This window comes from Carassius carassius, chromosome 11, assembly GCF_963082965.1.
Source record: "Carassius carassius chromosome 11, fCarCar2.1, whole genome shotgun sequence".
NCBI lineage: Eukaryota > Metazoa > Chordata > Actinopteri > Cypriniformes > Cyprinidae > Carassius > Carassius carassius.
The window spans coordinates 2935553-2950209 of NC_081765.1; positions in this window are offsets into that span (position 1 = coordinate 2935553).

Below are 14657 nucleotides of genomic sequence, written 5' to 3' on the forward strand. Positions count from 1 at the left end.
TCACTTACTCATAGTTTCAAAAACACCAGTAATGCCCTTTGTGACATCTGGCCTTTGCTGACAGGTCTATGTCTCAGAGCAGAGAGTTTGCAGTTTGTGACATTACTTTTTATTATTTTCAGGCAATGAATGGGAATAACTGTGTCTCTTTGATTTACATATGGGAGACTGAGGCTAGTTGTCAGGAGATCTATATTTAAGGTTTAACGTTTCAAGCATCTAATTCTAATTCGTGCATTATTGTTTTATTTTATTTGTTTTGCATTATTCTTTTAAAGAGTTTTTCTACAAACTAAAATTAAAGTGCCATCTTATTTTTTCTAATGGCTGTTGGGTTACTAAAAATGTGTATTAAAAGCACACATTAAGACATTATTAAATTATATGACGTTAGAATTTTTAGACGTTAGAAGTTTGTGTGTTTTTTATTTATTTATTTATTTATTTATTTATTTATTTATTTTTGTCAATTTCAGATCAGAACAAGTATCATGCATTTTATTTAAGTTATTCATTACAATAACATTTTTGGTCGATTAAAGTAGAGAGTATGTTTACATTTTTGCTGTTTTATGAATATATGAACTTTCATAATTTTTATTCTTGTGTATGTGTGTGTGTGTTTGGTGTTTATTTATTTATTTTATTTTTATTGTAACAAAATTACGAATGAAAATGACAGAAAACTACAATAAAACAGAACAATGAAATGTAAATTTATAAAAAATATTTTATTTTCACAGTGAAGTTTGACAATAAACATTGTATGTAATATTCCAGTTATTTTTCCTTCAGTTATAGTAGATTTTGTCTGCATCTAAAAAAAGGAAGATGATTGTGATGAAGGTGCATCTTGTACGTCCTGGTTTTTGTAGTCAGTAAACAACAGTTCATTATGATGTTAGAGTAGGCCTATGTATCAGTAAACTGGGTCAGAGAGTAGACTTCTCATAATCCATACCGCATAGAGCTCACAGCACATACATATACACACAAATGTTTTACATATGATGTAAGAGTGACAAATAGAAGATATTCTACTAATTCAAACATTTCTGCTTGCTTAATTAGAGTGTCTTTTTAAGCATGATCACACATTTTCAATAGACAGCTTCCCTTCACTGCAAATGACAGTGATCAATTGGACACATTAAGCACGTCTCTTTGACACAAACAAACACACACACACACACACACACACACACACACACAGATCTCACTCTTTACACGCTGTTCTATCATTCATGTTAGTAAAAAGACAACAGTCTTTCAGTCATGTGAGAATGACCAAATGACAAGCAAATGACTGCATGTGGAAATGAAAGTGCTGTCCCTCTGTGTTCTAACAGACGTTATCACAGACATCAGGCTAGTAAAAGACACTAATTATTTAAGCATCCACTTTAAAGTGACTGACTGCAGCTGTAGAAGCAGTCACACCGCTCATAAATATTTAGCTCAGACACAAGTTGTGGGCTGACCTGCTGCTGTGCATTGATTCCTGATGAACAATGTCAAATAATTATTTGTAGTGTGGCCAGCAACACTGCTCTGCATGGGTGACTAATGCAAATCAACAGATGAGGGGGAAACGAGGATGAAAATAAATTCCCCTCAGTGACATTATTTTTAAAAAAGTATACAATGATAATGGGCATGCAATAACATAAAACAAACAAATCTTATATTAAATAGTCTATTCAATATAATATTTGTTTGTATTGTGTTTGTCACTTTTTTATGTTAATCTTCTATAGTTATTGAAACGTTTACTGTACGTCTCTCCAGGAGTGGTTTCAGGATCAGTGCATGGCTAGATTTTGACACTTTCAGCTTTCAATAGCCTAATGCACATTGGATGCTGATGAAAGTTCTGTCACTGAAATTACTGAATGAGTTGAAGAAAAAAATAATATAAGAATTACGATCGCATCTGGTGCCAATAAAGCTTGTGAAAAATATATACACTGATAATTATGAACTGAAAACTGAAAACTCATTTTGAAGTAAGAACTTGGCCACTGTATTTACTGTAATGCAGACTGCAGTCTCCTGTGGGTATTGATCTGCAGTCCATGCAGCTGTTATTGAAGTACTGAACAGGGTCATTATGTCTTCTGATCTGATTGATAAACTAAAGCGCTAATTTCTCTCAGCAACATGCGGAAGCAGTTAATGTTTTCCAGGGCAGGCATATTTCCGATTCAGTTGCTTTTAATGAACCTTCCCTTGCTGGTCAGTGGAGTAGGAAAAAAAAAAAAATAGGAAAATAGACATAAGGAGAGGCTTAGTTAGATCAGAGTTTAAGGATGGTAAACGGTACAATACAAATGTCTGGGTGTGACAGATAACTAGGTGATTTGTGGAATCCTTTAATAATTGGGAACAAATAATGGTAATTCGTATGACTAATCAGAATAATTTTGTTAAATAACTGTGTTCTTAAAATATGATGACCACACAAACAAGGGTACCGAAGACAACACAGGCATACAAATTATAGGCATATTTTGATGACTAAATGTTTTAAAATTAGAGTGCATGTTGGCCATGATGCCATGATATAAAATGTCACAGTGATGGGTAACATTCTCCCTGTCAGCATACTTACACTGAACCTGCAAAAAAAAAAAAAATAAAAATAAATAAATAAATAAACCACTGTCTCTCTCAGCCTCCTTTCTGTCTGTCACGATCTCTATAAGACAAAAACATGCACGAGTAATGTGTTCATGCTTGCTAAATTGCACAGGCTTTTGTCCTGAAGGAATACACATTCAAGACTGTGCATGTCTCATTTCTGACATTTGGCATTTGTAAATATTCAATTTAAATATGAATATAATATAATGTAATATAATACAATACTGAATGCATTGTTTTGTTTTTTACCTTTTCAAGGAGAGTATTTTCAGGTAAAAAAAAAATAAAAATAAAAATAATACAAATAAACCATAGGATATGACTTGCATAGCTGAAGAAAACCTTTTCTGTATGTGTTAATACAACCATTTTTCTGAACACATCAATAGTAGCCTTTTATTTATTCACTATAGAGTTGTGACATACTGTTATCAAACTATTTTTCATAGCATGAATTACTTTTCAAGGATGAGTTAGAGTCTTCTCTTTTCATGTGATTATAACATTGTCATAATGATTTTGTAAAAAAAAAAAAAAAAAAAGTAAAACTGATTTAACTTTTTTTTAAATGTAACATCAGATGATCAAGTAAGAAATGACTGGTGTCAGTACTGGCATTATTAGTTATTGCTAATTTAGTGAAGCAACACTGATAAAGGTTATAATGTATTCTTTCCCTCAAATTTGAGAAATTTAAGTGTATTGAACATACAATTAAATTGTGACAAAATGTTCAACAACTGTGTATCTTCAACTCATTTTAGGATCGTTTCTCTAGTTTTATGTCCCCATGACACAATACTGCATTTTTTTTTTCTTGTCAACTTTCATACAGCATGGTTTGTCATGCATGGATGTACCCCATTACCACATCCATATAGTAAAAAAAACAAAAAAGAACTTGACATTCCCATGCAGTTTTGAATATTAGCTTTGCTTATACTTTTTTATATTAAATAGTATAAATATAAACATGAATAAATAAATAAATAAATATATATATATATATATATCATGCAAATAAATCTAATTAGTTTATGCTACTTGGCATATTTAAGCACCCTAGCTTATTAACCTAGATCATATGACTTTCTAGAAGTGACATCATTTCCTCGGACGAAAAAGCATTTCCAAGAATAAAGTATTAATCATAAAATGTTCTCTCTTGGCAACCCTGTAATTATCAACACTGTCACATTTCTGTCACGCTGTCTGGTCTCTTGTTACCCTGAGTCTCCACTAGTGGTCTCACTTCCCCATAGGCACCTCACCGTAGGCACTACAATTCCCACAAAGCCTTGTCCCTTCATCACAGTAATTGCACTCCTGTTAATTGCACTCAGGCGTCTTCACTTGATAGTCATTACCCTGCCTATATTAACCTGTCTTTTTCTGTTTGTCTTCATGGAGTCCTTTCATTCCTTCACCCAGTTTCCTCGCCTTCCGAGTTTCCACGTCTTCCGTGTTTCCTGTTCCAGTTCCTATTCCTGTTCCTGTTCCTATCCCTAGTGTTTGTTTGTTTGGATTGATTTCTGGTTTTGACCCCTGCTTGTTGGATGCTGATTTGGATTACCCATTAAATACCACACTGCATTTGAATCTCTCGTCTCCTGCGTTTCTCTGGGTTCCGACCGTGACAGAAGGACTCCATCAATGTCGAGATCCAGCGATGTCGGACTTCATTCCCGTTCCCCAGTCAGTATGGTGGAGCGGAGGGTGAAATATATAAAATTAACCACCCTCCGCCAAGAGGGGAATGAGGTGGGTGCTATGGCACATGTGGTCTGGACCCTGGCGGATGGTATGGGATACAATGATGTGGCCCTAAAGGACATTTTCAACACCGGTCTGGATGAGCCGGTGCCTCAAAGGGAAAAGGACCAGTTGGACACTTTTAATTTCTGGGAGTTTGTGTTCAACCTACAACATCGGTCTCCGTGGAATACCCCAGCCACACCTGTCTCTCCCGGTGGGATGGCCGATTCTAGACCAGAGTCAGGTTAGGTTCCCGTTGACCTTCCAGAGTCAGGTCAAGTCACCGTTGACACTCCAGAGTCAGGTCAAGTCACTGTTGACACTCCGGAGTCAGGTCAAGTCACCGTTGACACTTCAGAGTCAGGTCAAGTCACCGCTGACACTCCAGAGTCAGGGCTAGTCACCGTTGACTCTTGGTCTTCTGCGCCACCCTGGTGGGCTTCTGTCTCGACCGCATGGATGTGGTGGTCTTCTGCGCCACCCTGGTGGGCTTCTGTCTCGACCGGAGGGATGTGGTGGTTTTCTGCGCTGCCCGGGTGGGCTTCTGTCTCGACCGCACAGATGCTGTGGTCTTCTGCGCCGCCCTGGTCGGCTTCTGTCTCGACTGCATGGCTCCAATTCCACCTTGATCCTCTCTGGATTACTGCCCTCTCGGTTCAGCCCTGGGCCACTGAACGTTATGTTCCTTCCTGGACTTGTGTTTTGTTGTTGTTTTGTTTTTGTTTTTTGCTCTTCTTCTCTCTGTTTCCCTCCATGGACCTGGCCCTCCGTCCCTCCCCCTGATCCTCCGCCGGTCCACCTCCCTCCTGGGCTACTTGTTTTTGTTTTTCTCTCTGTTTCCCTCTATGGACCTGGTCCTCCGTCCCTCCCCCTGATCCTCCGCCGGTCCACCTCCCTCCTGGGCTCCTTGTTTTTGTTTTTTGCACTTCTTGTCTCTGATTCCCCATTTTACCTGGCCCTCCGTCCCTCCCCCTGGTCCTCCGCCGCTCCATCTCCCTCCTGGTCTCTGTGTTCCTTGGTCTCTTCTGGTGTTCAGGTGGAGCATCTGGTAGCTGCTCCATGGAGGAGGGGGTAATGTTACGCTGTTTGGTCTCTGTTTCCCTGAGTCTCCACTAGTGGTCTCACTTCCCCATAGGCACTTCACCGTAGGCACTACAATACCCACAAAGCCTTGTCCCTTCCTCACAGTAATTGCACTCCTGTTAATTGCACTCAGGTGTCTTCACTTGATAGTCATTACCCTGCCTATATTAACCGGCCTTTTTCTGTTTGTCTTCATGGAGTCCTTTCATTCCGTCACCCAGTTTCCTCGCCTTCCGAGTTTCCTCGTCTTTCGTGTTTCCTGTTCCAGTTCATGTTCCTGTTCCTGTTCCTATCCCTAGTGTTTTTTTTTTTTTTTGGATTGATTTCTAATTTTGACCCCTGCTTGTTGGATGCTGATTTGGATTACCCATTAGATACCACACTGCATTTGGATCTCTTGTCTCCTGCGTTTCTCTGGGTTCCGACCGTAACAATTTCTGAAGCTATAACTGTGTCTAGATACACACATGCACCATATATTAACATGTTTCAATTTAACTTAAGAGGACACAATACAGTTGAAACTCAAATATGTAATTTTTCTTATAGAATAGTAAGTAAATAAATAAATACTTAAACAAATAAAGTGCTCTTCATCCTTTACTAATTTTTCATCCTGACAGGGAGACTCAGCATTCAAGTTTAGGACATATTTGTGAATAGACATGGTCGGACATTGCATACTGAAGCAAAAAATAAATTATTCCTCTGCTTTTGCACACCTGATTTTGAAAGTTCAAGCAGAAAACCAATTATAATGAGCTATACGGACCCTGAAGCCTGTCCATCCACAGCACACATGAAATCCAAAAGAACATGCAAACAGAGAGGTGCAATGTGAGCACAGTAAGCCATCTGTCTATATGAAAAGAGCATTTTCATGGGTTATTCAGTTTGCATATCAGAGTGACCAGATGACAGACCTTATGTATACTTCACATATCTGATAACGTTTCCTGTTATTTATTTTTATGATGAATCCTCAAATTTATGAAATGAAAAATAAAAAAAATTGACTTTTAGTATATGCTAGTTTTTTGGCCATCTGTGTTAGTTTACGATTAAAAATAGACAAAATATAATATGGCATATCAGCTTACTTTTACACATTTATAACTTACAATGTGTATCTTATTACGGTCTTTATTTGTAAACAAAACGATACACTATGTATGTATGACATCATTTTCAATCCAAAACAAGATTTTGGAACTTTTTGGAATGAAAATAACATTTGGAGTAGTAGTTATCAGCTGATGGGTCACAACACTGTGCAAAGAAGTCACAGAAGGAAATAAACAATAAATAAAAGTCTTTATATATTCCCTTTACATTTTTAGGTTCAAGCCAGATTCTGGGTCAAGCCCCAAACTTCAGTCATCATATTTATTTTATGTTATCATGCAGAATTATAAACAAGATCAATAATGGAATCATTTAAATTGGATGCTTCTTTTTCTGTGTGGTGTGTCATGTCCAGCACAGGTCAGAACAAACACAGAGACAAACCTTACATTGCATGCACTCAGACCCAAAAGCAAAGCCACCATGTGTCACAGCAAACCCTAATATGACCTGCAGAGTCCTGACTAACAAAAGTGTGATATTAACAAATTATGTAAACAAAGAGTAGAAAACAATGTGTCTATGAAGGAGGTTTACAGACAGAAAGCAAGAAAAAAAAAACACTCGGAGAGAACGAGGAATGTAAAAAAAAGTCAGTAACCCTTAAACGGAGAAAGAAAGGGAGTAAGATGGGGGAGGTCGGGAGGGAGGGAGCAATGATTCTGTGATAAAAGGAGGAAAATAAGTCTGATTATCACAGAGTTGGAAGACGTCAGACAGACAGGCCGGAGTCATCTCAGTCAACTCAGGAGGAAAGGAAGAAGACAAGAGGTCGCAATTATCCTGGGCAGATCCTGCACTACCCGTTACACATGGCCGTAATGTATTCCAACAACACCTGTCTGTGGCACACAGGGAAAATTCTAATTAAGGGAGGAGGGAATTTTGACACATGTGAGTAGCAGATCAATATTTAGCGGTCTGTGGTCTTCTTAACAGTCCATTATAACGGGTGTTTTCCCCCCACCAACTTCAACAGAGTAAATTAATCAAATACTCATCTTTCGTCTTCATTTATCCAGAGAAGACCACAGAAAGAGAGAGAAATAGGAAGATGTTTTTATTCTTAAAGGCATTCTAAGACATTCCAATGCCTGAGTCTCAGATAACATACAATAAAAGGGAACTTAATTGCAATGCTTTCGCTAGCTTTGAAGATGTTTGATCATCAACAAAGAAGTTTCCAATATGAACCCACGTACAAAAAACAAACAATGCTATATAATTATGGCCACAGGGGCCACAGCATAAATGGCTGCCCACTGCTCTGGGTGTGTGTTCATGGTGTGTGTGTGTGTGTGCACTTTGGATTGGTAAAATGCAGAGCACAAATTCTGTGTATGGGTCACCATACTTGGCTGTACAGTATGTCATGTCACTTTCACTTTTCATATGCTGAGTTTGCATTTCACTGTTTTAATTAATTTTGATGAATACTAAATCTGGAGACAGGAGACTTGTTAGTCAATAAATGGAAAAACAAAGTAGCTGGTGTTACATTTTTGAAAAAGTAACTCAGATATTTTCTTGTAAATTAAAAAGTGAAGTGTTACTTTACTAGTTACTAGAAAAAAGTAATCTGATTCTGATTATGTAACTCGCATTACTTACATTACATTAATGCGTTACCCCCAACACTGGTCACCATGGAAAATAGGAACTTTGGCTCATACATTTGCGTAACAGTCTATATTTATCATACCTCTTTACATCTCTCTGGGTGCCATCATGTTTGTGTGATGTTTGCACTCAAACCAAAATAAAGGTTTGAGTGCAAGATTTCCACACAAGTTTCAAGATCAGACACCAAGTGCTCTATGGCATTTTCAAAAGTTGAAGCAATTTTAACCCAGCATTATTGATATAGAGTTATAACTTTTGTTAATACTTAGAATAAGATTTTTTTTTTTACTATTAAATTTTCTGTTTTCATTTTGTTAATTAAAAAAACCTTTTGTTTATTTAGATTTAGTTATTTTAGTGCTTCAACTTAAACCAAACAAAACAAAAATTAAAAATGCTGCCTTAGTTGAAATGAAATTTAAATTAAAATTCTAAATGTTTATATATTTACAGTGCCCTCTATATGTATGGGAACAGTAAAGACAAAATTGCTTTCTCTGCTGTGGAGTCAAGACATTTGCAAATAAGATTAAAATATAAAGGACAGTACTTTTAGAGTTCATCCCACTATTTGATGTGGGCATACGTATTGGAACAGTTCAATTTACAACAGATGTAAAAGATTGAAAGCTAATATTTAGTTGCAGATCCCTAGCATGCAATCAGAGCAGCGAGTCTGCAACCCTTAGACATCACTTGACAGACTCTTGGTCTTATGCTTTGAAATGCTTTTTCCCCAGCCTTTAATGCAGCCAATTCCAACTGTTGCTTGTTTTGGGGAGTTTCTGCCTTTAATCTCCCCTTCACATGGTGAAATTAATGTTCAATCAGATTTAAATCTGGAGATTGATTTGGGCAATCTAAGACTAAATTTCTTGCCCTAAAAAAAGTCCTTGACTGAACTGGCAGGGTGTTTTGGGTCATTGTCCTGATCTAATATGAAGTGCTTTCTAATGAGTTTAGTGTCATTTTCTTGAATATTGGCAGCCAAGATGATTGTGTACCCTTCCAAATTCATTCTGCTACTGCCATCATACATGAAGTCATTATTAAAATGAAGAGGTCCTGTTCTAGAGACAGCCATGCATGCCCTTGCCATGACACCACCTCCACTAAGCTTTACAGATGAGCTAGTATGCTTAGGATCATTTGTAGTTTTCTTTTTTCTCCACACTTTTGCTTTCCAATCACTTAGATAAAGGTTAATCTTTGTCTCATGGGTCCATCAACTCACTTACAAAACAAAATCTTGCCTTTCTATTTATGGTGCTGATCAGAGGTTTGCATCTTGCTGTGTAGCTTCTGTAAGTCTGTGTCAAATTACTCATGCGGACTGTAGATTGACCCAGCATCACCCCAGGTTTCTGGAGGTTGTTGGTGATTTTACAGACATGTATTTTAGGGTTCATTTTATCAGCTTTTATTATTTGTCTGTCATCAATTACTGTTGTTTTTCTCAGCCGGTCATCATTGGTAGCTGATGTTCCCGGTAGTTTCCAAACTATTGATTTCTCCATGCCCTTTGTTTTTCCTATAGTTCTAATTGACTTCCTCTTTTTTTTAGCATCCTATTTGCTTGCTTTTCTTTCAGAGTTGGCTTCCCCGTCTTCATCCTAAGTTTGTGTGTGTCATCATCGAATGCAAGACTTAGATAAAGCTGATAAGACACATTCCCTGCTTTTAATATCTGAAGAATTAAAGCAACAGGACAAAGCTGAACATTTAGAATGACATATAAGGAAACTGTTCCAATACTTATGCTCATCAGATAGGGAGATGAAACTCTAAAAGTGCTGATCTTCTTAGCTGGTAAAACATGTTTCTGTTGAATCACCCAATAATAAAACGTGACATTCTGTAGTTTTGTCTCATATTCATCTTCATCTTTTAATCATATTTAGAACAATTTTGTCTTTACTGTTCCAATACGTATGGAGGGCACTGTATACTTGTGTGACTCACTGGGCACTTTATTAGATACACCTTGCTACTACAGGGTTGGACCCCCTTTTGCCTTCAGAACTGCCTTAATTCTTCATGGCATATATTCAACAAGGTTTTGGAATTTGGAATTTTTGGAATTTGGAAACATTCCTCAGAGATTTTGGTTTGATTTTTGGTCCAGTGTGATTGCATCACACTGTTGCTGCAGATTTGTCAGCTGCGCATCCATGATGCAAATCTCCCGTTCCATCATATCACAAAGCTGCTCTATTGGATTGAGATCTGGTGACTGTGGAGGCCATTTGAGTGAGCTCTTTTTTATGTTCAAGAAACTAGTCTGAGATGATTTCAGCTTTGTGACATGGTGCATTATCCTGCTGGAAGTAGCCATCAGAAGATGGGTACACTGTAGTCATAAAGGGATGGACATGGTCAGCAACAATACTCAGGTACGCTGTGGTGTTTAAATTATGCTCAATTGGTACTAAGGGGCCCAAAGTGTGTAAAGAAAATATCCCCCACACCATTACAACACCACCAACAGCCTGAACCGTTGAAACAAGAGAGGATGGATCCATGCTTTAATGTTCTTTACGCCAAATTCTGACCCTACCATCTGAATGTCGCAGCAGAAATCGAGACTCATCAGACCAGGCAATGTTTTTTCAATCTTCTATTGTCCAATTGTGAGTCTGTGTGAATTGTAGCCTCTTTTTCCTGTTCTTAGCTGACAGGAGTGGCACCTGTTGTGGTCTTCTGCTGCTGTAGCCCATCTGCTTCAGGGTTCGACCTGCGTTCAGATATGGTATTCTGCATACCTCTGACATCAACAAGGCATTTTCTTCCACACAACTGCTGCTCACTGGTTTTTTTTTCTTTTCTGGACCATTCTCTGTAAACCCTAGAGATGGTCATCTGTGAAAATCCCAGTAGATCAGCCTTTCCGCATTCAAAGTTACCTAAATCCCCTTTCTTCCCCATTCTGATGCTCGGTTTGAACTTCAGCAAGTCGTCTTCACCACTTCTAGAGTAGATGCCTAAGTTGTAGTGATGGCCAATTCGTGAACGAATCGTTCAATTTAACCGGCTCTTCTTAGTGAACCGGTTGAACCAGTTCACCAAATCGAACTGAATCGTTTGAAACGGTTCACGTCTCCAATAAGCATTAATCCCCAAATTACTTAAGATGTTAACTTTTTTAACGTGACTGACACTCCCTCTGAGTCAGAATAAACCAATATCCCGGAGTAATTCATTTACTCAAGTAGTACACTGACTGAACTGCTGTGTAGACCGAACTGAAGATGAACACTGAGCCGAGCCAGATGACGATCGAACACGCCCTCTGCTGGAGCAGTTCTCGTTCTCGAGTCAAGAGCCGGTTGCATCGGTTTTCGGATCACCAGTACACTGAACTGAGAATCGTTTCTGTCGGACGCGTCCGATTTGAGAACCGATGAGCTGATTCTCGTTCTCGAGTCAAGAACCGGTTGCATCGGTTTTCGGATCTCCAGTACACTGAACGAAAACCGTTTCTTTCAGACGCGTCCGATTTGAGAACCGATGAACTGATGCTACTGCGCGTGCGTGTAAAGTATTTCGGAAAGTGTGATAAAAGATATATATACATTTTTATTATTATTATTATTTTTTTTTTTTTTTAAGATGAATGTTTCTAATCTGTATATTGTAGATTATGAATAGGCCAGAGGGGGTTTCAGGGAAGTTGGACAATAATTAAGAACTCTAAAGACTCTATGTTTAATAGGAATAAGGGATGATTTATGAAATATGTGTACTGTATTTATAGTTAATGATGACACATTCACAAATTGAGTTTGTAGTAAACAGAACATGAACACGAGTAGAGCCGCTGATTATGCTGAACTGCAGCACGTGCCGGTTAGAGTGATTCTCGTTCTCGAGTCAAGAACCGGTTGCATCGGTTTTCGGATCATCAGTACACTGAACCAAAACCGTTTCTTTCGGACGTGTTCGTTTTGTGAACAGAGGAGCTGATGATACTGCGCATGCGTGATTCAGCGTGAAGCCGACTGACTCACAGCGCGTCTGAACCGAACTGATTCTTTTGGTATTTGATTCTGAACTGATTCTGTGCTAATGTTATGAGCGCGGGTAAACCGAGGGCTTGAATGAAGGGGCAATCTGGCGAAACGTAAGTTCATTTAATAACAAATACAGCGCAATGGTTTATGTATAGTGGTTTCTGCGCTGATGACACCTAATTTATTTACTTTATATCTTCAAGACTTAAATCCTCATATGCACATTATTGCTGTTACTGTATTTGGTTGCGTTGTTGCAAAACTTAATTGTAAACTTTTCATGATTATGAGGTTTTTAACTGACTAAAGTTATGATTACTGACTTTATATATTTGAATGTTTGATAGACGTGACGCCATTACGTCATCGCCAATGACGTCATTACGTCGAGCGTAAAAGAACCGGTGAACCGTTTTTTTCAACCGGTTTATTGAATCGAACCGTCCGAAAGAACCGGTTCACGGAAAAGAATCGAACTTCCCATCACTACTAAGTTGCTGCCATGTAATTGGTTGATTAGCAATTTGTGTTACCAAGCTATTGAACAGGTGTACCTAATAAAGTTGCCAGTGAGTGTATGCAACGAAGAATTAAGGCAGTTCTGAAGGCAAAAAGGGGTCCAACCAGGTACTAGCAAGGTGTACCTAATAAAGTGGCCAATGAGTATATATATATATATATATATATATATATATATATATATATATATAATTTTAGTTATTTATTTATTTTCTATGCGTTTAATTTCAGTTAATGAGAATAATTTTGTCTTGACATACATTTAAAAAATGTGGCTCTCGTAATGCAACAAGGTGAAAAACAGAGGAACAGAACAGTGATCAAAAAAATTTGTCTCACGCATATGTGGGTACACAAGTACTTAAAAGTACTTAAAAAAATACTGCAGGTGGTACATAATGTGTTATGACACTAGTTATGAAATATGTATTGCACATGCACAAATGCACAGCAGATACCATACAGACAAATTTTAAGCAAGCAAAGTAATAACTTTGAATTTCAGATTTTTAATGAACAGACTAAATAATGGAGAGTCCAGTAACAGTGATAATAATCCTAGGTGTGAGGTGGAACAGAAATGGAGGAGGGGGTGAGATCAGTAAGCAGGATGTCCCCTGCCTGACTCTGTCAGCACATCTACATGTTCCTGTATGTAGCTGACACCAACACCACTGCTTTCTAGCCCGAATCACTCCAATTAAAAGCCGTCCAACTGCGCTGCCAGACACATACACCAGTGACACCCAATGGTCCATGATCTGTCTCTACCTTGGCATAATGAAGGAATTTTAAAAACATGCACACCCTGGAAAACAGGATGACTGTAACCCTAGAGCATACATCTATCTATCTATCTATTATTATTTTATTTCTAAATTCTAGATTTTTCAGAAGGTATACAAACTACATAGGTATACAGGTATAAAGCTATATTTAAGATTTTTTACTTTTAGAATTCGTGTTCAGGTTCCAACTGAGCTAAACTGAAGATCAGTCTAGACAGCTTTTTAGAATTACACAATGGCTTGGTAAGCATAAAAAACACTGCGCGCGCACACACACACACACACATACACACACACACACACACACACACACACACACACACGCACACATACGCACACACACACAGTTTTAACCTATAGTATTGCTTTGTACTTTTGGAGGAAATTGTGACTTTTGGTTATGTACCACATCAGTATGTCAGTTAAAGGGAAAATTAATAGTTATTACTGCACATAAACATGGCACTCAGAAGGTGATATGATCTTACAGATACAAATGTGTAATAGAGCAGCACATATATTGATTTATATTTCAGACAAGAGTGGATATTGAAACTTGATATCCATTGCAACAGTATAAAGCCCATCACAAAAACGTGACCCCTTATTGATTGATTCAGGCTATGAGTGGCCCACCATTTTTTACCCGTATGCAGTAACATTATCTCATAAGGTCTTTAACTCTGTAACTGAATTCCTGCCTGGCAAATTCAATTGTACTTTGCCATTCCCAGCCTGCAATGCAATATGTGCAATTTGATTTGATTTGTTCCTCAAAATACATACATATACATATTATTTATTCGGTTTCCTAGAGGTAAAAAAGTCAATACTTTTCAGAACGTCTCAGAAATCCTAAATGCACCACGAAACAGTAAGGTAGTTCTTTAATCTAATAGAACAAGAGCACATCAGTTGTTAATTCCACACAATTAAATATTTCCAACATTGACAATGTCTTATTTCCTCTTGTATATCTGTCATTTGTCCTGTTGCGGGGGAAATGGTAATATTTTAAATCTACTGAAATCGAATTTCAAAAGGTCAAAATCTCTCAACAAATTGAGATGAATGCAAACCACTGTGTGATCATTTCCCTACAACACTAAAG